The sequence below is a fragment of the Nicotiana tabacum genome, chromosome 22, assembly GCF_000715075.1.
Source record: "Nicotiana tabacum cultivar K326 chromosome 22, ASM71507v2, whole genome shotgun sequence".
Classification (NCBI taxonomy): Eukaryota; Viridiplantae; Streptophyta; class Magnoliopsida; order Solanales; family Solanaceae; genus Nicotiana; species Nicotiana tabacum.
This window is the reverse complement of record NC_134101.1, coordinates 220,171,492-220,196,929: the sequence shown is the minus strand read 5'-3', so window position 1 is coordinate 220,196,929 and position 25,438 is coordinate 220,171,492. Positions and strand designations below refer to the sequence as shown.

The following is a 25,438-nucleotide window of genomic DNA, read 5'->3' as shown; positions in this document are numbered from 1 at the left end:
AAACATGATGCTCAGCCCAAAAATGTTGTTCGAAATATCATTTCAAGTGTTAAAGCAAAATAAACTTGGCTGAGTTTTGAAAGCAGTGGAAAATAACATGACTGAGTTCAACTATATAATCAAAACAGTGCGGAAATATCAACAACAAATCCCCGAAGGGTTCAAATAGGTGGCACTAGGCCCAAATATGGCATTCAGCTCAAATAATGATGATAACAATTAGTTTTCAGTTAAATAAGCGGTAAAATCATCAATCGGGATGGACCAAGTCACAATCCCCAATAGTAAAAGACCCCACGCTCGTCATCCAGCGCGTGTATTACCTCAATACAGCACTACGATGTGCAAATCTGGGGTTTCAAACCCACAGGATATCATTTACAATCATTACTCACCTCGAACCGGCGAAATCTCTAGCTCGCGACACCTTTGCCCCTCAAATTGGCCTCCAGGCGCATCGAATCTATCCAAAAATCAGAATGAATACATCACAATATGTTAAGGGAACAAAGCCCAAGTGAAAACAATCGAAAAATATCAAAAATCCCGAAATTGGCAAAACCCGAGCCCCGAGCTCACTTCTCGAAACTCAGAAATTTTCATATCAACGGGTTCCTTATCCTTCCACGAGTTCATACATATCAAAAGTTCTCCAATCCGACCTCAAATGGCCCTTCAAATCCCAATTCAAAAGTCCAATTTCTCAAGCCCTAGTTTCTTCAATTTTAGGCTTAGTTTCCATGAGTTTCTAGGTGGATTTCATAATAAAAGCGAGTATTGAGTTCAAAAATCTTACCTCTAGGTGATTCTCCTTGAATCCCTCTTCAATTTCCTTCAACTAACTCTCAAGATGATCAACAATGGGGGAAATGAGCCCCAAAATCGCGGATGAAATGACTTAAAACATTCTGACCAGGTCTGACCCTTCCTTCTTCGAGAACGTGGTCAACCTCTCACGAACGCGTAGCACAAAATTGCGTTGACCAACTTTTACTCTTCGCGAACGCGTCCTCAACCTCGCGAACGCGGTGAATCACTTCGCCAACCTACGCGAACGCGAGCCAATCTCACGCGTACGCGATTCCTACCAGTCCAGCCCTCTGCGAATGCGAAGTCTCTCTTGCGAACGCGAAGGCAAACCTCCTGGACTTCCTCAATCCTTCTTCGCCAACGTGAGACTCCACTCGCGAACGCGAAGAGATAAATCTCTACAACAGCTGGAATGATTTTTTTGCAATTCAAAACTCTAAATATGGACCGGTTGACCACCCGAAACTCACCCGAGGCCCCTGGGACCTCAACCAAAAGCACCAACACATCTTAAAACCTTGTTCAAACTTGTTCCAATCATCGAAACACCTCAACAAAACATCAATTTAGGACACAATCAATACCTGTCTTCTTCACACTGCCTTCTTATGTTTTTTAAACAGACAATTCAGCTAACATATTGCTTGCATCATTTTCTTTATCTTCCAACTGCACATTTTATTTATTTTGCAATTGTTCTCCATGTTCTTCAATTGCAAGTTCATAAGATTCTGCAAAATATTTACAAGAGCTAACACAATTAGTACTTGTTACTAATCTTTGAATAAAACAAACATGTATAAAATTAAAAAAAAACATTGTCTAACCATTTGCAATAGTCAAGATCATCCCAATTAAAACATTATCTTCACTAGCATTTTCTTGGGTTCCAATATTGTCAGTAAGAGAGGGAGGTATAGAGAGATCACATGTTCCATCTATGCATTTGGAAATAATCTCACTTCTGCTTGTTCCTTCGGTATTTTCTACGTCTTGAGATTGTACTCCACTTTTCTCTTGATACTCCACTCCAGCTTCTTCCCTTGCAGCTTCAAAAGATTCTGTAACATTTGCAATTAATACCCATTCTAATAATTCTCTAAAACTAACATTCAATATATAATGAAAATTTTATCTAACCTTGATTGGCACAAGTTTGAACTCCAAATTTCTCTTTATATGACAGAGGTGTAGACAAATCATATGTTTCTTCTAAGCATTTGCATACAATCTCACTGATACTTATTCCCATTGGACTTTCTAAATCCTCCCGAGATTGCAATTCACATTTACAAAATTTTTCTGTTACTCCTATCTCTTTTGGATTTTCCTGGTCTTGACATTCTCCTACATCTTCAACTTACACTCCATCAATAGATTCTACAAATATTTGTAATCACAAAAAAGTTTATATGTATTGCGCTATTGAATATAAATTTCAATAAAAAAATTCAAAATCTATATCTAACTTTTCCCAATATCAGTGACATTCTCAGTTTCATCATCTAGATGTGCATGTCTAAAATCGCTTTCATAATGAACTTCTGCATGCACATCCATATCATCACGTTCATCACCACCTGCATCTTTGTTGATTGTAACAGTAGGCTCTGTGCCACGACAATGATCATCAACTCCATCTTTAGTAATTGGAACACTAGATTCTCTATCTATGTTCCTTTCATCAGGTTTCACATAAATCTTCAACAAAGTATCAAGCTTTGATCCTAGATTTTTCTTTAAATCCTGAGAAAGAAACTAAGTTAGAAAGTTAAGGACAGGTACTCCTAAACTTCAAGTTACAAGTAAAGAAGTTAAGGACATGCAGTCCTTAACTTAGAGTAACAAGTTCAAAAGTTAAGGACATGCAATCCTTAACTTTGAATTCCAAGTTCAAAAGTTAAGGACACTTGGTCCTAAACTTCAACTTTCAAATTGAAAAGTTTAGGATACTTGGTCGTGCACTTCAAGTTTCAAGTTCAAAAGTTCAGGACACTTGTTCCTAAACTTCAAGTTGTAAGTTCAAAAGTTAAGGACACTTGGTCCTAACCTTCAAGTTTTAAGTTCAAAAGTTAAGGATAGGCAGTCCTTAACTTATAGTTTTAAGTTCAAAAGTTAAGGACACTTGGTCCTAAACTTCAAGTATTAAGTTCAAAAGTTAAGGACAGGCAGTCCTTAACTTATAGTTTTAAGTTAAAAAGTTAAGGACACAAGTTCTGAACTTAGACTAACTGAAATTAATGATATTACCATGATTTCATTCTCAATCTTTTTTTTCTGATATAGCTATTTTCTAATTTATTCTAGTAACTTCAGCTTACAGATCCTTCTTAAAACTCTCTGATAATCTCTTAATCAAAAAACATAAAAACAAAAAAGTCTCGTAAACAAAAAATAATCAAATAAAAAACTAATGCTATTCAAAGGCAGAAAACCTACTTTAACAATTTCCTTAAGCATGGCTTCATCAAATTGTGTGAAAGAAGGCATTGAGCTTTGATCTTGAGAAATTGGCTCTTCCACACTAATAGGATATGTATCTTCTTCAACAAGAATAAATAGTGACACCTTGATCAACTTATACAACTATAATATAACAAAAAAATAAACATAAGTTTTCAGAACTAAAACAAATAAACAAAAAAATAGCTAGTAATTAGATTAACTTACATTTTCATTATGAAAGTATTTTTTTACACAAAGAATCATACTGTGGAGATTTCATTTCCGAATAATATAACATCCGAGAATAACCAGATTCTTGGAAGTTCACAAATTGCTTTTCCTGGAAAATAGGAATTACTTCCATAATCCAAACACAAAAGGAAAAAGGAAAGCCAAGTATAGTGTAGCTATCCTTGTCTTTATCTTTGTCTTTCTCTTTCTCATTCTCATTTTCATTCGGCTTCGAACAACTCTTCAATAATTTTTATAAAGTTTCATAAGAAAGAGATCCGTAGTTGAAAGAAGAGCAGAGTTCATCATCGTCTACAATTTTCATTATCTGTTCGGACACATTCCTATTCTTCCGCTTGCCCATCAAAATAAATTCAACAAAATAAATTGTTGCCAACTTCACAGCATCATCATCACTACCTACAAATGATGCAGTTGTACCATGTGGGTGACTAGTAATAAAATTAAACAAATCACCCAACTCAACTCTATCCTTTCCGGGAAAATATACTTTCGAAAGCCTATTCTCTTTTTCATGTAAACCTTTGATGTCCAGTGAGGAATAACACTTCAAACCAGTAATTATATGAAATGTGTCACATGTAAACTTAATTTCATGGTCAAAAACCTTGAATGTCATCGAATCAGGGTTATTATTTACAATTTCTGAAAGCAATACACAATGAATAAATTTACCACAGAACTTCACACTTTGTAATCGGAAAAAGTTTCCGAAAATACCATCCCTCACCTTCTTTCACTGCTTGTTTGACAAAAAACTTTTGATTGTTTCCTTATACTGTAAATCTCCTTTCTAATAGATCACAAAATTATGCCAAACATCAAAATCGAACACACGATCTCCTTCCATTATCACACTACAAAGAAGGAAAAAGAAAATAAAGATTAGGACTTACAGTTAATTGGAGGGACTTGGTCCTTACCTTCAAGTTTCAAGTAAAAAAGTTAAGGACAAGCAGTCCTTAACTTAAATTTTCAAGTTGAAAAGTTAAGGACAATAGGTCCTGAACTTCAAATTTGGAGTTCAAAAGTTAAGGACACTTGGTCCTTAACTTCAAGTTTCATGTTGAAAAGTTAAGGACAGGCAGTCCTTAACTTATAGCTTCATGTTGAAAAGTTAAGGACACTTGGTCCTAAACTTCAAGTTTCAAGTTCAAAACTAAAGGACACGTGGTCCTTAACTTTGAATTCCAAGTTCAAAAGTTAAGGACACTTAGTCCTGAACTTTGAATTACAAGTTCAAAAGTTAAGGACACTTGGTCCTTAACTTAGAGTTACAAGTTAAAAAGGTAAGAACAGGCAGTCCTTAACTTATAGTTTCAAGTTGAAAAGTTAAGGACACTTGGTCCTGAACTTCAACTTTCAAGTTTCAAAGTTAAGGACACTTGGTCCTTAACTTCAAATTTCAAGTTAAAAAGTTAAGGACATTTGGTCCTGAACTTCAACTTTCAAGTTCCAAAGTTAAGGACACTTGGTCCTTAACTTCAAGTTTCAAGTTAAAAAGTTAAGGACACTCAGTCCTTAACTTTGAGTTCCAAGTTCAAAAGTTAATATTGTTTGGTCCTTATCTTTTATGAACATAGTTAACTAAAAATTCATAAACACAGTTAGCTTATGAATTCCTACGACTATTTTTATGAAATATCCTTACATAATCAAATATATTGATTGAACCACAAACACATTTCACATTTCAATACCAAAAAGTTCTGAATAACAGCATCACAAAAATACGCTACTTCTCCGACACTGAATCAACTTATAATGATCATTTTTGAAATTTCACACATACTTGACACAACATTGATCACGATTATACATATACAAAAACAAAAATGCATAAAAGAAAAAAAAATTATCAGTTCGATCGTTCGATGTAGAGAAGATGACAGAGAAGATGAAGAAGGAGAAAGATTAACTGCAACTCGTTTGCATGCGAGGATGATACAGATGCTGAGAACACACGAAACTTGCCGTGAAATATTCGCTCTCAAATATTTCCTCTTCTGAATGAATAAAACAAGTGTTTGGGAATATAAGAATTGAAGAAAGGGTAAAACTGTCTTTTTCCTATTAGTAGTGGCTATTTTTGCTGAGCATTATAATTAGTGGATAAAAATTAAAGATCCCCTTAATTAGTGGCTACTACACGCCATTTTTACTCATTTATTAAAGAAATTTTATTTGTTGAAGCAGAGTTTTGAATAAGGCTTTTGTTTAATCAAGTGTACAAGAAAAGACTAAAAAATAAGACGGTTTTGATTATTAGTTGCAAAAAATATTCTCATCATGCTCGCGGTTTCCCGATTGGGCCCTTCGGCCTTTCACTGCTTTAGGTAATGAGGTGGGGGAGGGGAGTCCTATTTTCTTAATTAGTTAAATTTACATTAAAAAAAAAGAGAACAGGGAAGAAGAATTTGGTTGTTGATTGTTGATTGGCAGAATGTTTTCTAGGAGCTCACCATTTTTCGATCTGCTCCAACCAAAAAAATTTCGCTGCTTCACTTGTAGGTTGGGGGATGGAAGAAGGTTGGATGTGTGAAAAGGGAAAACGAATTTAAAAAAATACAAAAAGTGAGTTGGAAAAAGAACTAGATGAGAAAAACAAAAAAAAATAATTTTAGTGGGAAATATATGTGCCAAAAGCGTGTATTTCACCACCAAACATTGATGTGGTAGTGATATTTCAGGATGATACTAGTTCCATTTAAAAATAGTTCAGGAGGTACTAGGACCCACCAAAGATAAAGTATGTAATTGGAAATCCGGCTATAGATAAGGAAACACTTATGCATCCCAAATAATTACCTTGCTATGACAAAGGGCCTTGGACAGTTCCACATGAATACTAGATATTGTTGCATTTCACAAGAGAGGCCCACAAAATATAAAGAGACAAATTTCAAGCAAATGCCAAATAATATGGTCAAATATAAAACGGAAAAAATAATGCCCATGAACTATGGGATTCGGTACAATATTATGCTTCGTAAAGTCGGGCTAAAAATATCCCGACTATAAGAGGACTGTTAGAAATAAGCACAAACTTGAGCCGAAAAGTTAACCTCGGGAGAATTTTTAGCTCGATAGATGAAGGAAGGGCAATATTGTAGTAAAGCCCATAGTTGAGGGATATTTTAGGCTCTTTTCCGTTCTTAAATTTGCTCAATATGCCCCTTTTTCTTTTATGTGTCCCGCTTAGTTTATGATTTACCATTTGCACTTTCCTGTTATTTTCTTAGTAGGATTTAAAAATTAAAAAGTATATGATCTATCATATACCCACCCAACAAATAATAAAAGACTGGACATTTTGAAAAGAGAAATTTTTTTGTTTTCTTATCCTATGACTGGCAACTTCACAGAACGAGACAAACGTAGTAGTTAATGGGTAACATCATAGCAATATTTTGCAAACACTTTTGATAAATCACACCGTAATTTTGAAATATATATATATATATATATATATAGATATATATATATATGTAGATGTGTATATATATTTTAAATAATAGGTATATTTTCTATAGTAAGTGAATTTATTTTTTGTTTTTGGCGTCCCTCTTAATAAAATACTACAACGTCCGGAAAATAAATAAGTATTTTGACTAAATTATCCTAAATTAAATTTGCATATTGCTAACTTGACACATTGCAATATGTAAACAAGGGCAAATTTATAAAACTAAAGTTAATTTATTCTTGATTATGTAAATTGTGGGGTCCAGCTCACATTTCAAGGAAGAAATTTTCTTCCTTCCTCACTTTTGTCAAAGTTGGTAATAGCAGCAGCCCATGTTTTTTGTTTTCTGTCAAAAATGGCACGCTGCAGAGATGAAGCAGTCAAATGAGGTAGGCTGTATTCTGCCTATAAAATGAGAGCTTCGGCTCTCATTTTTATCATCACAATCTCAGAGGAAAATATATCTGAGAGCTAGAAAGAAAGAGTGAGGTTTCACAGACAAGGTATAAGAAAATAGTCTGTGAAGAAAATAGAGAGTGAGTGATATTGTAGCGAGGTGAAATATCAAAAGAGGGTTATTTCTTTTGAATGTTGTAGTGGTCTTTGTAGTATTTTACTCGGGCCTACAAAGTGTAAAATCCTTACTATAGTGATATCAGTTACTCCTCTCGGGGTCGTGGTTTTTTCCCTTATTCAGAAGGGTTTTCCACGTAAAATTCTTGGTGTTATTGTTACTCTTTTATTCTTATTAATTACTGTATCTCGGTGCTACATTATTATTCCGTTTTTATTACCGTGAATATTATTTTGGTAGGGGGTTTATTTCCCAACAACTGGTATCAGAACACAGGTTCTGCTCGTTCACTAAAATACTATTCACCGTCGGTAGTACTATACTTGGTGAAAAATAAAAATGTCCGGAGTAAAGTACGAGGTAGCAAAATTCAACGGAGATAACAGTTTCTCAACATGGCAAAGAAGGATGAGAGATCTGCTCATCCAACAAGGATTACACAAGGTTCTAGATGTTGATTCCAAAAAGCCTGATACCATGAAAGCTGAGGATTGGGATAACTTGGATGAAAGAGCTGCTAGTGAAATCAGGTTGCACTTATCGGATGATGTGGTAAATAACATCATTGATGAAGACACTGCACGTGGAATTTGTACAAGGTTGGACAGCCTATACATGTCCAAAATGCTGACAAATAAATTGTACCTGAAGAAGCAGTTATACGCCCTACACATGAGCGAAGGTATGAATTTTTTGTCACATTTAAATGTGTTTAACGGACTAATCACACAGCTTGCCAACCTCAGAGTGAAAATCGAGGAAGAAGATAAAGCCATCTTGCTATTGAACTCGTTGCCATCTTTGTACGATAATTTGGCAACAACCATCTTGCACGGTAAGACTACTATTGAGTTAAAAGATGTCACATCGGCTCTTCTACTCAATGAGAAGATGAGAAAGAAGCCTGAAAATCAAGGACAAGCTCTCATCACAGAAGGTAGATACATGAGTTATCAAAGGAGTTCGAACAACTATGGTAGATCCGGAGCTCGTGGGAAGTCAAAGAACCAATCCAAATCAAGAGCCAGAAATTGCTACAACTGTGATCAACCAGGTCACTTCAAAAGAGATTGCCCAAATCCAAGGAAGGGCAAAGGTGAAACCAGTGGCCAGAAGAATGACGACAACACAGCCGACATAGTGCAAAATAATGAATGTTGTCCTCTTTATAAATGAGGAAGAGGAATGCATGCACCTGTCAGGTCCAGAGTCAGAATGGGTGGTTGACACAGCGGCATCTCACCATGCCACACCGGTAAGAGATCTTTTTTGCAGATATGTAGCAGGTGATTTCGGCACAGTGAAAATGGGTAACACAAGTTACTCAAAGATTGCGGGGATTGGTGACATTTGTATCAAGACAAATGTCGGATGCACATTGGTTCTAAAGGATGTGCGACATGTACCTGATTTGCGGATGAACTTGATCTCGGGAATTGCTTTAGACCAAGATAGATACGAGAACTATTTTGCGAATCAAAAGTGGAGACTCACTAAGGGATCATTGGTGATTGCAAAGGGAGTTGCTCGTGGCACGTTATACAGGACAAATGCAGAAATATGCCAATGTGAATTGAATGCAGTACAAGATGAGATTTCTGCAGATTTGTGACACAAAAGAATGGGTCATATGAGCGAGAAGGGATTGCAGATTCTTGCCAAGAAATCACTCATTTCTTATGCCAAAGGTACAACGGTAAAACCTTGTGACTACTGTTTATTTGGTAAGCAGCATAGAGTCTCATTTCAGACATCGTCTGAAAGAAAATTGAATATACTTGATTTAGTATATTCTGATGTTTGTGGCCCAATGGAAATTGAATCAATGGGCGGTAACAAATATTTTGTTACTTTTATTGATGATGCTTCACGAAAATTATGGGTTTATATTTTGAAAACTAAAGATCAGGTGTTTCAAGTTTTCCAGAAGTTTTATGCTCTAGTAGAAAGGGAGACGGGTCGAAAGCTAAAGCGTCTCCAAAGTGACAATGGAGGTGAGTAAACTTCAAGGGAATTTGAAGAGTATTGTTCAAGTCATGGGATCAGACATGAAAAGACAGTTCCTGGAACCCCACAGCACAATGGCATAGCCGAGAGGATGAACTGCACCATTGTGGAGAAGGTGAGAAGCATGCTCAGAATGGCTAAACTGCCTAAGTCATTCTGGGGTGAAGCAGCTCAGACAGCCTGTTACCTGATCAATAGGAGCCCATCAGTTCCGTTGGCGTTTGACATCCCATAGAGAGTTTGGACCAACAAGGAGGTGTCCTACTCGCATCTGAAGGTGTTCGGTTGTAGAGCTTTTGCACATGTACCAAAAGAGCAGAAAACAAAGATAGATGATAAATCTATTCCCTACATATTTATCGGATATGGAGATGAAGAGTTCGGGTACAGATTGTGGGATCCTGTAAAGAAGAAGGTCATCAGAAGCAGAGATGTAGTCTTCCGAGAAAGTGAAGTTGGAACTGCTGCTGATATGTCAGAAAAGGCGAAGAATGGTATAATTCCTAACCTTGTTACTATTCCTTCTACTTCTAACAATCCCACAAGTGCAGAAAGTACGACCGACAAGGTTGCCGAGCAGGGGGAGCAACCTGGTGAGGTTATTGAGCAGGGGAGCAACTTGATGAAGGTGTCGAGGAAGTGGAGCACCCCACTCAGGGAGAGGAACAACCTCAACCTCTGAGGAGATCGGAGAGGCCAAGGGTAGAGTCATGCAGGTACCCTTCCATAGAGTATGTTCTTATCAGTGATGAGGGGGAGCCAGAAAGTCTTAAGGAGGTGCTGTCCCATCCAGAAAAGAACCAGTGGATGAAATCTATGCAAGAAGAGATGGAATCTCTACAGAAAAATGGCACATACAAGCTGGTTAAACTTCCAAAGGGTAAAAGACCACTCAAGTGCAAATGGGTCTTTAAACTCAAGAAAGATGGAAATGGCAAGCTGGTCAGATAAAAGCTCGATTGATGGTTAAAGGCTTTGAACAAAATAAAGGTATTGATTTTGACAAAATTTTCTCACCTGTTGTCAAAATGACTTCTATTCGAACAATTTTGAGCTTAGCAGCTAGCCTAGATCTTGAAGTGGAGCAGTTGGACGTGAAAACTGCATTTCTTCATGGAGATTTGGAAGAGAAGATTTTTATGGAGCAGCCAGAAGGATTTGAAGTAGCTGGAAAGAAACACATGGTGTGCAAATTGAATAAGAGTCTTTATGGATTGAAACAGGCACCAAGGCAGTGGTACAAGAAGTTTGACTCATTCATGAAAAGTCAAACATACCTAAAGACCTATTCTGATCCATGTGTATACTTCAAAAGATTTTCTGAGAATAACTTTATTATATTGTTGTTGTATGTGGATGACATGTTAATTGTAGGAAAAGACAAGGAGTTGATAGCAAAGTTGAAAGGAGATCTGTCCAAGTCATTTGATATGAAGGACTTGGGCCCAGCACAACAAATTCTAGGGATGAAGATAGTTCGAGAGAGAACAAGTAGAAAGTTGTGGCTATCTCAGGAGAAGTACATTGAACGTGTACTAGAACGCTTCAACATGAAGAATGCTAAGCCAGTCAGCACACCTCTTGCTGGTCATCTAAAGTTGAGTAAGAAGATGTGTCCTACAACAGTGGAGGAGAAAGGGAACATGGCTAAAGTTCCTTATTCTTCAGCAGTCGGAAGCTTAATGTATGCAATGGTATGCACTAGACCTGATATTGCTCACGCAGTTGGTGTTGTCAGCAGGTTTCTTGAAAATCCTGGAAAGGAACATTGGGAAGCAGTCAAGTGGATACTCAGGTACCTGAGAGGTACCACGGGAGATTGTTTGTGCTTTGGAGGATCTGATCCAATCTTGAAGGGCTATACAGATGCTGATATAGCAGGTGACATTGACAACAGAAAATCTACTACTGGATATTTATTTACATTTTCAGGGGGAGCTATATCATGGCAGTCGAGGTTGCAGAAGTGTGTTGAACTCTCCACAACTGAAGCAGAGTATATTGCCGCTACAAAAACTGGCAAGGAGATGATATGGTTCAAACGGTTACTTCAAGAGATTGGATTGCATCAGAAGGAGTATGTCGTCTATTGTGACAGTCAAAGTGCAATAGACCTTAGCAAGAACTCTATGTACCATGCAAGGACCAAACACATAGATGTGAGATATCATTGGATTCGTGAGCAGGTGGAGAACGAATCTTTACAGGTCAAAAAGATTCATACAAGTGAGAATCCTTCCGATATGCTGACCAAAGTGGTACCAAGAGACAAGTTTGAGCTATGCAAAGAACTTGTCCGCATACACTCAAACTAGAAACTACGAAGTTACCTCCTTCGGGTGAATAGGACTGGAGGGGGAGATTTGTGGGGTCCAGCCCACATTTCAAGGAAGAAATTTTCTTCCTTCCTCACGTTTGTCAAAGTTGGTAATAGCAGCAGCCCACATTTTTTGTTTTCTGTCAAAAATGGCACGCTGCAGAGATGAAGCTGTCAAATGAGGTAGGCTGTATTCTGCCTATAAAATGAAAGCTTCGGCTCTCATTTTTATCATCACAATCTCAGAGGAAAATATATCTGAGAGCTAGAAAGAAAGAGTGAGGTTTCACAGACAAGGTATAAGAAAATAGTCTGTGAAGAAAATAGAGAGTGAGTGATATTGTAGCGAGGTGAAATATCAAAAGAGGGTTATTTCTTTTGAATGTTGTAGTGGTCTTTGTAGTATTTTACTCGGGCCTACAAAGTGTAAAATCCTTACTATAGTGATATCAGTTACTCCTCTCGGGGTCGTGGTTTTTTCCCTTATTCAGAAGGGTTTTCCACGTAAAAATCTTGGTGTTATTGTTACTCTTTTATTCTTATTAATTACCGTATCTCGGTGCTACATTATTATTCCGCTTTTATTACCGTGAATATTATTTTGGTAGGGGGTTTATTTCCCAACAAAAATGACATTTATTTTGGACCAAAATAAAAATGCCAAAAGGTCATTCATTATGGGATGGAAGGAGTATATATTTTGATTGGCACCGTATGATACAAAGCTTAAGCAGCTGCATTGATTGATTTGAGGGGCACAACTTAGACTTTTAATATCCTGCTTGGGTTTGATTCCTAGTCTAACATTTGTTCAAAATCCAGTGTCGTCCTCATAATTCACATAGTTAGTATACTCTCCTACCATACTAGTTTGCTAATTACTCTAGCATTGAACAGGCAAAATAATGCTCTTATTAGTAGACAGTACTTTAAGATAGAGATAACCTTCCTCTCCAAATTCTTGACCATTTTGTTTTGCTTTAATTTGCAGCTCACAGAAATGGATATTGGATTAGCAGTTGGGGGTGCATTGCTTTCTTCAGTTCTGAATGTTCTCTTCGATAGGCTTGCTCCTCTGGGCGAGCTGCTGAAGATGTTTCAGAGGGACAAGCATGATGTTCGATTATTAAAGAAGTTGAGAATTACCTTGCTTGGTCTTCAGGCTGTTTTATGTGATGCAGAGAATAAGAAGGCATCAAATCTATACGTGAGCCGGTGGCTTAATGAGCTTCAAGATGCTGTGGACAATGCTGAAAACTTAATGGAAGAAATCAATTATGAAGTTCTGAGAGTTAAGGTGGAAGGTCAGCATCAAAATCTTGCAGAAACAAGCAACCAACAGGTAAGTGACCTCAACTTATGTTTGAGTGATGAACTTTTTCTTAACATGAAGGAGAAGTTGGAAGACACCATAGAAACATTGGAGTTGGAAAAGCAAATTGGTCGCCTTGACCTAAAGGCATATCTTGACTCGAGTAAACAAGGAACTAGAAAACTTTCAACTTCTGTGGTTGATGAATCTGATATTTTTGGTGGGCAGAATGAAATAAAGGAATTGGTTGACTGCTTATTATCTGTTGATGCAAACGGAAAAAATTTGACTGTAATTCCTATAGTTGGAATGGCTGGGGTTGGCAAGACAACACTTGCTAAAACTGTTTACAATTATGAGAATAAGGTGAAAGACCATTTTAATTTGAAAGCTTGGATCTGTGTGTGTGAACCATATGATGCTTTCAGAATAACAAAAGGGTTACTTCAAGAAATTGGCTCATTTGACTCTATGGTTGATAACAATCTTAATCAGTTTCAAATAAAATTGAAGGAAAGCTTAAAGGGAAAAAAGTTTCTTATTGTTTTAGATGATGTGTGGAATGACAACTCTAATGAGTGTAATGATTTGAGAAATCTTTTTGTACAAGGGGAGGTAGGAAGTAATATCATCATGACGACACGTAAAGAAAATATAGCCTTGATGATGGGAAGCAGTCCAATTAGAGTTGGGATTCTGTCTAGTGAAGCCTCTTGGAATTTATTCGAAAAACATGCATTTGAAAGCAGGGATCCTGAGGAATATGCAAAACTTAAAGAGCTTGGGAAACAAATTGTTGGCAAGTGTAGAGGATTGCCTTTGTCTTTAAAGACACTTGCTGGCCTTTTACGCTCCAAAACAGAGGTTGATGAGTGGAGACACATTTGGAGAAGTGAAATTTGGGAGCTTCCAAGTCGTCCAAATGACATTTTACCAGCCTTAATATTGAGCTATGATGATATTCCTGCACATTTGAAGCGATGCTTTGCCTATTGTGCAATATTTCCCAAAGATTATCCATTTTGCAAAGAACAAGTCGTTCAATTATGGATTGCTAATGGTCTTGTACAGCCGCTGCAACAAGATGCCACAATTGAAGATTCAGGCAAGCAATACTTTCTCGAGTTGCAATCAAGATCATTGTTCGAAAGGGTCTGAGGGTCTTCTAAAAGGAATGCATAGGAATTCTTAATACATTACCTTGTCAATGATTTGGCCCAAATTGCATCTTCAAAACTATGCATTAATTTGCAAGATAACAAAGAATCTCACATGTTGGAAAAATGTCGGCACCTATCATATTCAGTGAGATATGGTGACTTTGAGAAAGTGAAACTTGTTGGGCACATGCCCATGTTGTCCAGCCAAAGGCCCAATGGCCTAATCCTATTCTCTTTTGGTTTTCATTCCTATTTGGAATTGGATTCGATTTATTCCTATTTTGAGTGGGTTTTTGGCTTTAAGAGAAAGCACCACTCATGATCTATAAATAAGACAACCTTGGAGAATTATTCTATGCTCATTGATACAAGTCTTTGAAAGACTTAAGTACATAAGAGTGGTTTTTGAGAGAGCTTTCATCAAGAGAGAAGAGAGAAGAAAAATATTTGTTTTGCTGCAGATTTTTATTCCAAACAGCCAATATTCAAATCACGTTTTCGATTCGTTAACCGTTGGATTGGGCTGAAATTATTACTTAGTGTTCGTAACATCTTGGTCTTAGATTTGAACAGTGGAGATCGGATTTGGAGGCTCGTAGCATCTGATTTCGAGCCTTGAACAGCAGCTTCATTTTTATGGATTCTCCTCTTTCGTCAATTGATTAGTTATTGCTCTTGTTGCTATTGTTGCTCCGGGTTTAGCACTTGTTGTGTAGCCAATTTGGAGAACTTTTGTAACCCTCTTATTATTATAGTGCAGCTTTTTGGATCTTTGTGATCCCGTGGTTTTTACCTTCGCTTTGAAGGGTTTTTCACGTTAAAATTTGGTGTTCTTTATCTTCTTTATTTTCGGGTTTGCCTCTTCCTCGACATAACAGTGGTATCACAGCCTTGGTTATTTATCCGGGTTGTTACGGAATGGAGGCGAATATGAGCAGCATGGTATGTTTAAATTGGAGAAATTATAATGTTTGGAGAAGCAAGATGAAAGACTTGTTGTTCGTGAAGAAGATGCATCTACCCGTTTTTTCAGCTCATAAACCGGAGAGTATATCCGATGAAGATTGGGATTTTGAGAACCAACAAGTATGTGGATATATAAGACAATGGGTTGAAGATAATGTTCGCAACCATATTGTGAACGAGATACATGCGAGATCATTGCGGGAAAAGCTAGAGACTCTTTATGCTTCAAAAATCAAGAACAACAAATTGTTTCTGCTAAAGCAGTTGATGACCTTTAAATACAAGGAAGGAAGCCCTATCCTTGATCACATAAATGATTTCCTGGGCGTCCTTGATCAGCTATCTGGAATGGGAGTTAATTTCGATGATGAGATACAAGGACTTTGGCTTCTTAATACTCTGCCAGACTCTTGGGAAACTCTTCGTGTTTCTTTGACAAATTAAGCTTTTGGAGGTAAGGTGACCATGGAATATGCCAAGAGTGGTGTGTTGAACGAGGAAGTAAGGAGAAAATCTCAGTGTTCGTCCTCACAAGCATATATCTTGGTTATAGAAGATCGGGGGAGGGGGGATAGAACAAGAGGCTCAAGGAATACATGTAAAAGTAGAAGTAAGTCAAGGTCCAAATACTATAATATTATATGCAACCACTGTGGCAAGAAAGGACATATCAAAAAGTTTTGCCGCAAGTTGACTCAAGACACTAGAGATGGAAAGAAAGCTGAAAATAACGAGAACAATGTTGTTGTTATTGTTCGAGATGACCTTTTTATTTATGATGAAAATGTCATCAATTTGGTATCCCATGAGACGAGCTGGATAGTAGATTCTGGAGCTACCTCACATGTCACACCAAGAAAAGATTTTTTCTCATCTTATACTCATGTTGATTCTGGAGTGTTAAAGATGGCAATGCCAGTGAAGTTAAGGTGTTTGGTGTTGGCCCAGTTTGTTTGAAAACTAATAATGGTTCAACATTAGTTCTTCAAGATGTCAAGCATGCTCCAGACTTTCCTTTCAATTTGATCTCCGCATGAAGACTAGACGATAAAGGTTACCATAATGCTTTCTTTAATGGCCAATAGAAGAGCACTAAGGGCTTGTTAGTAGTGGCTCGATGAGTCAAGTCTGTTAAATTATATGTGACACAAAGCTCTATTTTTAATGACTCCATAAATCTGGTGGAAAGTGATACTTTATCAGAATTGTGGCACCGAAGACTGAGTCATATGAGCGAGAGGGGGATTACGTGTTTGGCTAAGAAAAATTTACTTTCTGGAGTGAAAAGCAAAAGGTGTATCCATTGTTTAGCTGGCAAACAGAAAAGGGTTTCCTTTCATAGCCATCCTCCCTTAAGAAAGCCCGATTTATTGGAGCTAGTACACTCTGATTTGTGTGGTCCTTTTAAAGTAAAGTAAAAAGGTGGTGCATATTACTTTGTGACCTTCAATGATTATCATTCTTGTAAGCTCTGGGTGTATCCTTTGAAATTTAAAGATCAAGCACTTAGCGTGTTTAAGGAATTTCATGCCTTAGCTAAGAGACAAGCGGGGAAGAAATTAAAATGTATTCGCACTGACAATGGTGGTGAATATTGTGGTCCCTTTGATAACTATTGCAAGGAAAAAGAAATTCGTCATCAGAAAACTCCGCCCAAGACACCTCAATTGAATGGTTTGGCAGAGAGGATGAATAGAACTCTAGCTGAGAGAGTTAGATGCTTACTTTTAGAGGCTAAACTTCCAAATACATTTTGGGCGGAAGCACTTAACACTGTTGCCTATGTTATCAATTTGTCTGATGCAGTTGCTTTGGATGGTGATGTCCCAGATAGAGTTTGGTTTGCCAAAGATGTATCTTATGATCACCTGAGAGTTTTTGGATGTAAAGCTTGTGTGCATGTTCCTAAAGATGAGAGATTGAAACTGGATGTCAAAACAAATCAGTGCATCTTTATCGGTTATGGTCAAGATGAGTTTGGGTATTGTTTTTATGATCCAATTGATAATAAACTTATTAGAAGTCGTGATGCAATATTCTTTGAAAACCAAACTATTGAAGATATTGACAAAGCTGAGAAGATAGATTCTCAGCGTAGTGGGAGCTTAGTTGATATTGATCCAGTTTCAATTGCTAAGGCACCTATTGCACATGAAGGAACCCAAGACAATGATGGAGATAGTGATCAAGATCAAAGTGATCATCATGGTGTAGAAGTTATGGATGCTCCAGTTGATGAAGTTGTGGTTGATCAGCAACCAATTCCTGCACAGGTAACTACTTCGAATGCCCTAGAAACCTCTCTTAGAAGGTCAACAAGGGAGAAGCAAAAGTCCATGCGCTATCCTCCTGATGAGTATGTACTTTTGACTAACATGGGAGAACCTAAGAATTATGATGAAGCCATGCAAGATACTCACAAAGATCAGTGGATCGAAGCGATGGAAGATGAGATGAAGTCGCTCCATGAGAATGGCATATATGAGTTAGTGAAGACGAAAGGTAAGAAAGCTTTATCTAACAAATGGATATTCAGAGTAAAGTAAGATAACCATACCTATGCGCCTAGATACAAGGTGAGGTTAGTTGTTAAAGGTTTTGGCCAGAAGAAGGGAGTTGACTTTGATGAAATTTTCTCCCCTGTTGTGAAGATGTCTTCTATTCATATGGTTCTAGGCTTAGCTGCAAGTCTAGATTTAGAAGTTGAGCAGATGGATGTCAAGATTGCTTTTCTTCATGGTGAGTTAGATGAGGTGATTTATATGGAGCAGCATGAGGACTTCGTAGTTAAGCTTGCAGATAAGCATGCGTTTTGTAGAAAATTGGCAGGCATGAAGCCTGTCAATACTTCCTCTACTTGAAGACACATTTGGCCCCTTGGCTGGAGGGGGAGTTTATTGGGCACATGCCCATGTTGTCCAGCCAAAGGCCCAATGGCCTAATCCTATTCTCTTTTGGTTTCCATTCCTATTTGGAATTGAATTCGGTTTATTCCTATTTTGAGTGGGTTTTGGCTTTAAAAGAAAGCACCACTCATGATCTATAAATAAGACAACCTTGGAAAATTATTCTATGCTCTGATGGTAAGCAACCTCCACTTCCAACCAAGAGGTTGTAAGTTCGAGTCTCCCCAAGAGCAAGGTGGAAAGTTCTTGGAGGGAAGAATACTGAGGGTCTATTTGGAAACAACCTCTCGACCTCAGGGTAGGGGTAAGGTCTGTGTACACACTACCCTCCCAGACCCCACTAAGTGGGATTATACTGGGTTGTTGTTATTGTTGTTGTTATTGTTCTTATTGATACAAGTATTTAAAAGACTTAAGCACATAAGAGTGGTTTTTGAGAGAGCTTTCGTCAAGAGAGAAGAGAGAAGAAAAATATTTGTTTTGCTGTAGATTTTTATCCCAACTAGACAACATTCAAATCACGTTTTCAATTTGTTAACCGTTAGATCGGGCTGAGAATTTTACTGAGTGTTCGTAATATCTTGGTCTTGGATTTGAACGGTGGAGATCAGATTTGAAAGCTCGTAGCATCTGATTTAGAGCCTCGAACAGCAGCTTCATTTTTGTGGATTCTCCTCTTTCTTCAATTAATTTGTTATTGCTCTTGTTGCTATTGTTGCTCCGTGTTTGGCACTTGGAGAACTTTTGTAACCCTCTTATTATTATAGTGGATCTTTTTGGATCTTTTTGATCCTGTGGTTTTTACCTTGGATTTGAAGGATTTTCCACGTTAAAATTTGGTGTTCTTTATCTTCTTTATTTTCGGGTTTGCCTCTTCCTCGACATAACAGTGGTATCAAAGCCTTAGTTATTTATTCGTGTTGTTACGAAATGTAGGCGAATATGAGCAGGATGGTATGTTTAAATGGGAGAAATTATAATGTTTGGAGAAGCAAGATGAAAGACTTGTTATTCGTGAAGAAGATGCATCTACCCGTTTTTTCAGCTCATAATCCTGAGAGTATATCCGATGAAGATTGGGATTTTGAGAACCAACAATATGTGGATATATACGACAATGGGTTGAAGATACCATATTGTGAACGACATACATGCGAGATCATTGTGGGAAAAGCTGGAGACTTTTTATGCTTCAAAAACCAGGAACAGCAAATTGTTTCTGCTAAAGCAATTGATGACCTTTAAATACAAGGAAGGCAGCCCTATCCTTGATCACATAAATGATTTCCTGGGCGTCCTTGATCAGCTATCTGGAATGGGAGTTAATTTCGATGATGAGATACAAGGACTTTGGCTTCTTAATACTCTGCCAGACTCTTGGGAAACTCTTCGTGTTTCATTGACAAATTCAGCTCCTAGAGGTAAGGTGACCATGGAATATGCCAAGAGTGGTGTGTGGAACGAGGAAGTAAGGAGAAAATCTCAGGATTCGTCCTCACAAGCAGATATCTTGGTTATAGAAGACCAGGGGAGAGATAGAATAAGAGGCTGAAGGAATAGAGGTAAAAGTAGAAGTAAGTCAAGGTCCAAATACTATAATATTATATGCAACCACTATGGCAAGAAAGGACACATCAAAAGGTTTTGCTGTAAGTTGAATCAAGACACTAGAGAAGGAAAGAAAGCTGAAAATAATGAGAACAATGTTGCTGCTATTGTTCGAGATGACCTTCTTTTTGTTTATGATGAAAACATCATAAATTTGGTATCCCATGAGACGAGCTGGATAGTAGATTCTGGAGCTACCTCACATGTCACACCAACAAAAAAAAATCTTATCTTATACTCATGTTGATTCTGGAGTGTTAAAGATGGGCAATGCCAGTGAAGTTAAGGTGTTTGGTGTTGGCACAGTTTGTTTGAAAACTAATAATGGTTCAACGTTAGTTCTTCAAGATGTAAAGCATGCTCCAAACTTTCCATTCAATTTGATCTTCGCAGGAAGATTAGACGATGAAGGTTACCATAATGCCCTCTTTAATGGCCAATGGAAGCTCACTAAGGGCTCGTTAGTAGTGGTCGAGGAGTTAAGTCTGGTCAATTATATGTGACACAAAGCTCTATTTTTAATGACTCCATAAATCTGGTAAAAAGTGATACTTTATCAGAATTGTGGCATTGAAGACTATGTCATATGAGCGAGAGGGGGATTACGTGTTTGGCTAAGAAAAATTTGCTTTCTGGAGTGAAACAAGCAAAGCTGAAAAGGTGTATCCATTGTTTAGCTGGCAAACAGAAAAGGGTTTTCTTTCATAGCCATCCTCCCTTAAGAAAGCCCGATTTATTGGAGCTAGTACACTCTGATTTGTGTGGTCCTTTTAAAGTAAAGTCAAAAGGTGGTGCACATTACTTTGTGACCTTCATTGATGATCATTCTCGTAAGCTCTGGGTGTATCCTTTGAAATCTAAAGATCAAGCACTTAGCGTGTTTAAGGAATTTCAGGCCTTAGCTGAGAGACAAACGGGGAAGAAATTAAAATGTATTCGCACTGACAATGGTGGTGAATATTGTGGTCCCTTTGATAACTATTGCAAGGAAAAAGAAATTCATCATCAGAAAACTCCGCCCAAGACACCTCAATTGAATGGTTTGGCAGAGAGGATGAATAGAACTCTAGCTGAGAGAGTTAGATGCTTACTTTCAGAGGCTAAACTTCCAAATACATTTTGGGCGGAAGCACTTAACACTGTTACCTATGTTATCAATTTGTCTCCTGCAGTTGCTTTGGATGGTGATGTCCCAGACAGAGTTTGGTTTGCCAAAGATGTATCTTATGATCACTTGAGAGTTTTTGGATGTAAAGCTTGTGTGCATGTTCCTAAAGATGAGAGATCGAAACTCGATGTCAAAACAAATCAGTGCATCTTTATCGGTTATGGTCAAGATGAGTTTGGGTATTGTTTTTATGATCCAATTGATAATAAACTTATTAGAAGTCGTGATGCAATATTCTTTGAAAACCAAACTATTGAAGATATTGACAAAGCTGAGAAGATAGATTCTCAGCGTAGTGGGAGCTTAGTTGATATTGATCCAGTTTCAATTGCTAAGGCACCTATTGCACATGAAGTAACCCAAGACAATGATGGAGATAGTGATCAAGATCAAAGTGATCATCATGGTGTAGATGTTATGGATGCTCTAGTTGATGAAGTTGTGGTTGATCAGCAACCAATTCCTGCACATGTAACTACTTCAAATGCTCCAGAAACCTCTCTTAGAAGGTCTACAAGGGAGAAGCAAAAATCCATGCACTATCCTCCTGATGAGTATGTACTTTTGACTGACATGGGAGAACCTGAGAATTATGATGAAGTCATGCAAGATACTCACAAAGATCAGTGGATCGAAGCGATGGAAGATGAGATGAAGTCACTCCATGAGAATGGCATATATGAGTTAGTGAAATTGACGAAAGGTAAAAAAGCTTTATCTAACAAATGGATATTCAGAATAAAGTAAGATAACCATACCTCTACGCCAAGATACAAGGCGAGGTTAGTTGTTAAAGGTTTTGGCGAGAAGAAGGGAGTTGACTTTGATGAAATTTTCTCCCTTGTTGTGAAGATGTCTTTTATTCATGTGGTTCTAGGCTTAGCTGCAAGTCTAGATTTAGAAGTTGAGCAGATGGATGTCAAGATTGCTTTTTTTTTTATGGTGAGTTAGATGAGGTGATTTATATGGAGCAGCATGAGGACTTCGTAGTTAAGCTTGCAGATAAGCATGCGTTTTGCAGAAAATTGGCAGGCATGAAGCGTGCCAATAGTTCCTCTACTTGAAGACACATTTGGCCCCTTGGCTGGAGGGGGAGTTTGTTGGGCACATGCCCATGTTGTCCAGCCAAAGGCCCAATGGCCTAATCCTATTCTCTTTTGGTTTTCATTCCTATTTGGAACTGAATTCGGTTTATTCCTATTTTGAGTGGGTTTTGGCTTTAAGAGAAAGCACCACTCATGATCTATAAATAAGACAACCTTGGAGAATTATTCTATGCTCATTGATACAAGTCTTTGAAAGACTTAAGCACATAAGACTGATTTTTGAGAGAGCTTTCGTCAAGAGAGAAGAGAGAAGAAAAATATTTCTTTTGCTGCAGATTTTTATTCCGACCAGCCAACATTCAAATCACGTTTTCGATTTGTTAACCGTTAGATCGGGCTGAAATTTTTACTGAGTGTTCGTAACATCTTGTCTTGGATTTGAATGGTGGGAATCGAATTTGGAGTCTCGTAGCATCTGATTTCGAGCCTCGAACAACAGCTTCGTTTTTGTGGATTCTCCTCTTTCTTCAATTAATTTGTTGTTGCTCTTGTTGTTATTGTTGCTCCGTGTTTGGCACTTGTTGTGTAGCCAATTTGGAGAACTTTTGTAACCCTCTTATTATTATAGTGGAGCTTTTTGGATCTTTGTGATCCCGTGGTTTTTACCTTCGGTTCAAAAGGTTTTTCACGTTAAAATTTGGTGTTCTTTATCTTCTTTATTTTCGGGTTTGCCTCTTCCTCAACATAACAGTCCTCTACAAATTGGAGCAGCTGAGGACATTGCTTCCAATGCGCATCCGGCTCGATAGTTTATTTTCTCTAAGCAAGAGAGTGCTGCATAACATCTTACCAAGTCTAACATCCTTAAGGGCACTATCATTGTCTCGTTATCAGATCAAGGAGTTGCCAAAGGTCTTGTTTATCAAATTAAAACTGCTAAGATTTTTGGACCTTTCTTAGACAGAGATAAAACAGTTACCGGCTTCAGTTTGTTTATTGTATAAACTAGAGACGCTTATCTTGTCATCTTGTCATAATCTTGAGGAGTTACCGCTGCATATGGAAAATTTGATCAACTTGCGTCACCTTGACATTAGCCGCACTTCTCGCTTGAAGATGCCACTACATCCTAGCAATTTGAAAAGCCTTCATATGTTATCGGGAGCTAATGTTCTTCTAGGTGGTTGCAATGGTTCGAGAATCGGAGATTTGAGCGAACTACACAACTTGTATGGATCTCTATCAATTCTAGAGTTGCAAAATGTGGTTGATAGAAGGGAAGCTCTGAAGGAAAACTTGAGGGAGAAGGAACATGTTGAAAATTTATTACTGGAGTGGGGTGGAAGCATTGCTGACAATTCGCAAATTGAAAGAGACATACTTGATGAGCTACAACCGAATACAGACATAAAGGAACTTGAGATCAACAGATATAGAGGAACAAAATTTCCAAAATGGCTGGCTGATCATTCGTTTCTTAAACTGGCGGGATTGTCTCTTAGCAACTGCAGATACTGTTATTCCTTGCCAGCATTAGGACAACTTCCTTCTTTGAAATTCCTTACCATCACAAGAATGCATCTAAGATCAGAGGTGACCGAAGAATTCTATGGTAGTCCTTCTTCAATAAAACCTTTCAACTCTCTTGAAAGGCTTGAATTTGCTGGGATGCTGGAGTGGAAGCAGTGGCATATACTTGGGAATGGGGAGTTCCCTACATTTCAAGATCTTTCAATTATCAGTTGCCCCAAGTTGATTGGAAAGTTGCCTGAAAATCTTTGTTCTTTGACAGGATTGAAAATTTCAAGAGGTCCTGAACTCATTTTGGAGACACCTATCTAACTTTCAAGTTTAAAAGAGTTTAAAGTTGATGGTTCTCCTAAGGTTGGAGTTCTTTTTAATCATGCTGAACTGTTTACTTACCAACTTCAGGCAATGATGCAGATTGTTTAATTATATATTAGTGATTGTAACACGGGTACTGCCTTTCCTATTAGGAGTCTGCCAAATACCTTGAAAGAAATAAACATATTACATTGTGGGAAATTGAAACCGGAGTCATCAGTTAGTGAGATGATTCTAGTAGAAGCAACATGTTTCTCGAGAGATTGGTACTAAATGGATGTGATTCTATGGAAGATATATCAACTGAGTTGTTCCCCAGAACACGCTCTTTGTCTATAGATGGTTGCCGCGGCTTTAGGAGGCTTTTGATTCCCACTGAGACTGAAATTCTAGGTATTTTTGGTTGTGAGAATCTTAAAACACTTTCGGTGGCATGCAGGACACAGACAATGTCGTTGCGTGAATTGTATATAGTTGACTGCGGGAAGCTGAAGTCGCTGCCAGAAAGTATGCAGGAAATTGGAGGGTTGCCCTTCAATTTAGAACTCCTTGAGATCGATAATTGTAAGAAGTTGGTGAATGGCCTAAAGAAGTGGCGTTTACAGAGACTTCCCTGTCTTACAGATTTGCGCATCAAACATGATGGCAGTGATGAAGAGATTCTTACTGATCAAAATTGGGAGATGCCTTGCTTAATTCGATACAGATCCAATCTGAAAACATTAAGCAGCCAAGTTTTCAAAAGCCTCACCTCTCTTGAAGGTCTATCTGTTGGTTATTTACCTCAAGTTTGGTCACTGCTCGAAGAAGGGCTTCCCCCGTCTCTTTCTGAGCTAATATTATTTGAACATCATGAGCTCCATTCACTACTGATGGAAAGTCTTCGGCGCCTCCCCAAGCTTCGAAGTTTACGTATCCACGAGTGCCATCAACTCCAATCTCTTACAGAATCAGCGCTGCCATCTTCGCTCACTGAGCTGACTATCTTCGGTTGCCCTAATCTCCAATCTCTTCCAGTAAAAGGAATCCCTTCTTCCCTTTCCAAACTATCTATATCCTGTTGCCCATTGGTAAAACAACATCTAGAATTTGAGAAGGGGGATTACTGGCCAAGTATTGCTCATATTTCCAAAATATATATCGATGGAGAATACCTTTAATAATTAAAACGAATGGTGCTCTAACAGATGTGAGTTATTCTTTTTTTTTTCAGTAGCTTTTCATTTTTCTGTTTGATTGCTTTTAATTCTTCTTGTTTATTAAGTATTGTTGAGCAGTATGGAACATCTATTGCCACCATAAAGCCGAGAAAGCATATTTATCATGAACATACGTAGCTATGTCAGTCGGATATGCATAGTCTTTGTTAAACCAGTCTTGCTTGAAGATTTTCAGTTCATGTATTGCCTGAGGTTTCATATATCTCAATAGCAATCTATGTAATCTTGTTTTCTTTTTTGCAGTGAGTGAGCAAGGAGGAGGAGCCTCCTTAAATGCAGAAGTCCAGTACAAGTCAAAGGTGTATTACTTTGTTTGTTAATGGTAATATTTCATAG

General features: G+C 37.8%; 1 pseudogene; it reads left to right on the top strand.

Moving 5' to 3' along the window:
- Positions 1–12,871: 12,871 nt before the first annotated feature.
- On the top strand, positions 12,872–25,168 carry LOC107827225 (putative disease resistance RPP13-like protein 1; annotated as a pseudogene).
- Positions 25,169–25,438: the final 270 nt, after the last annotated feature.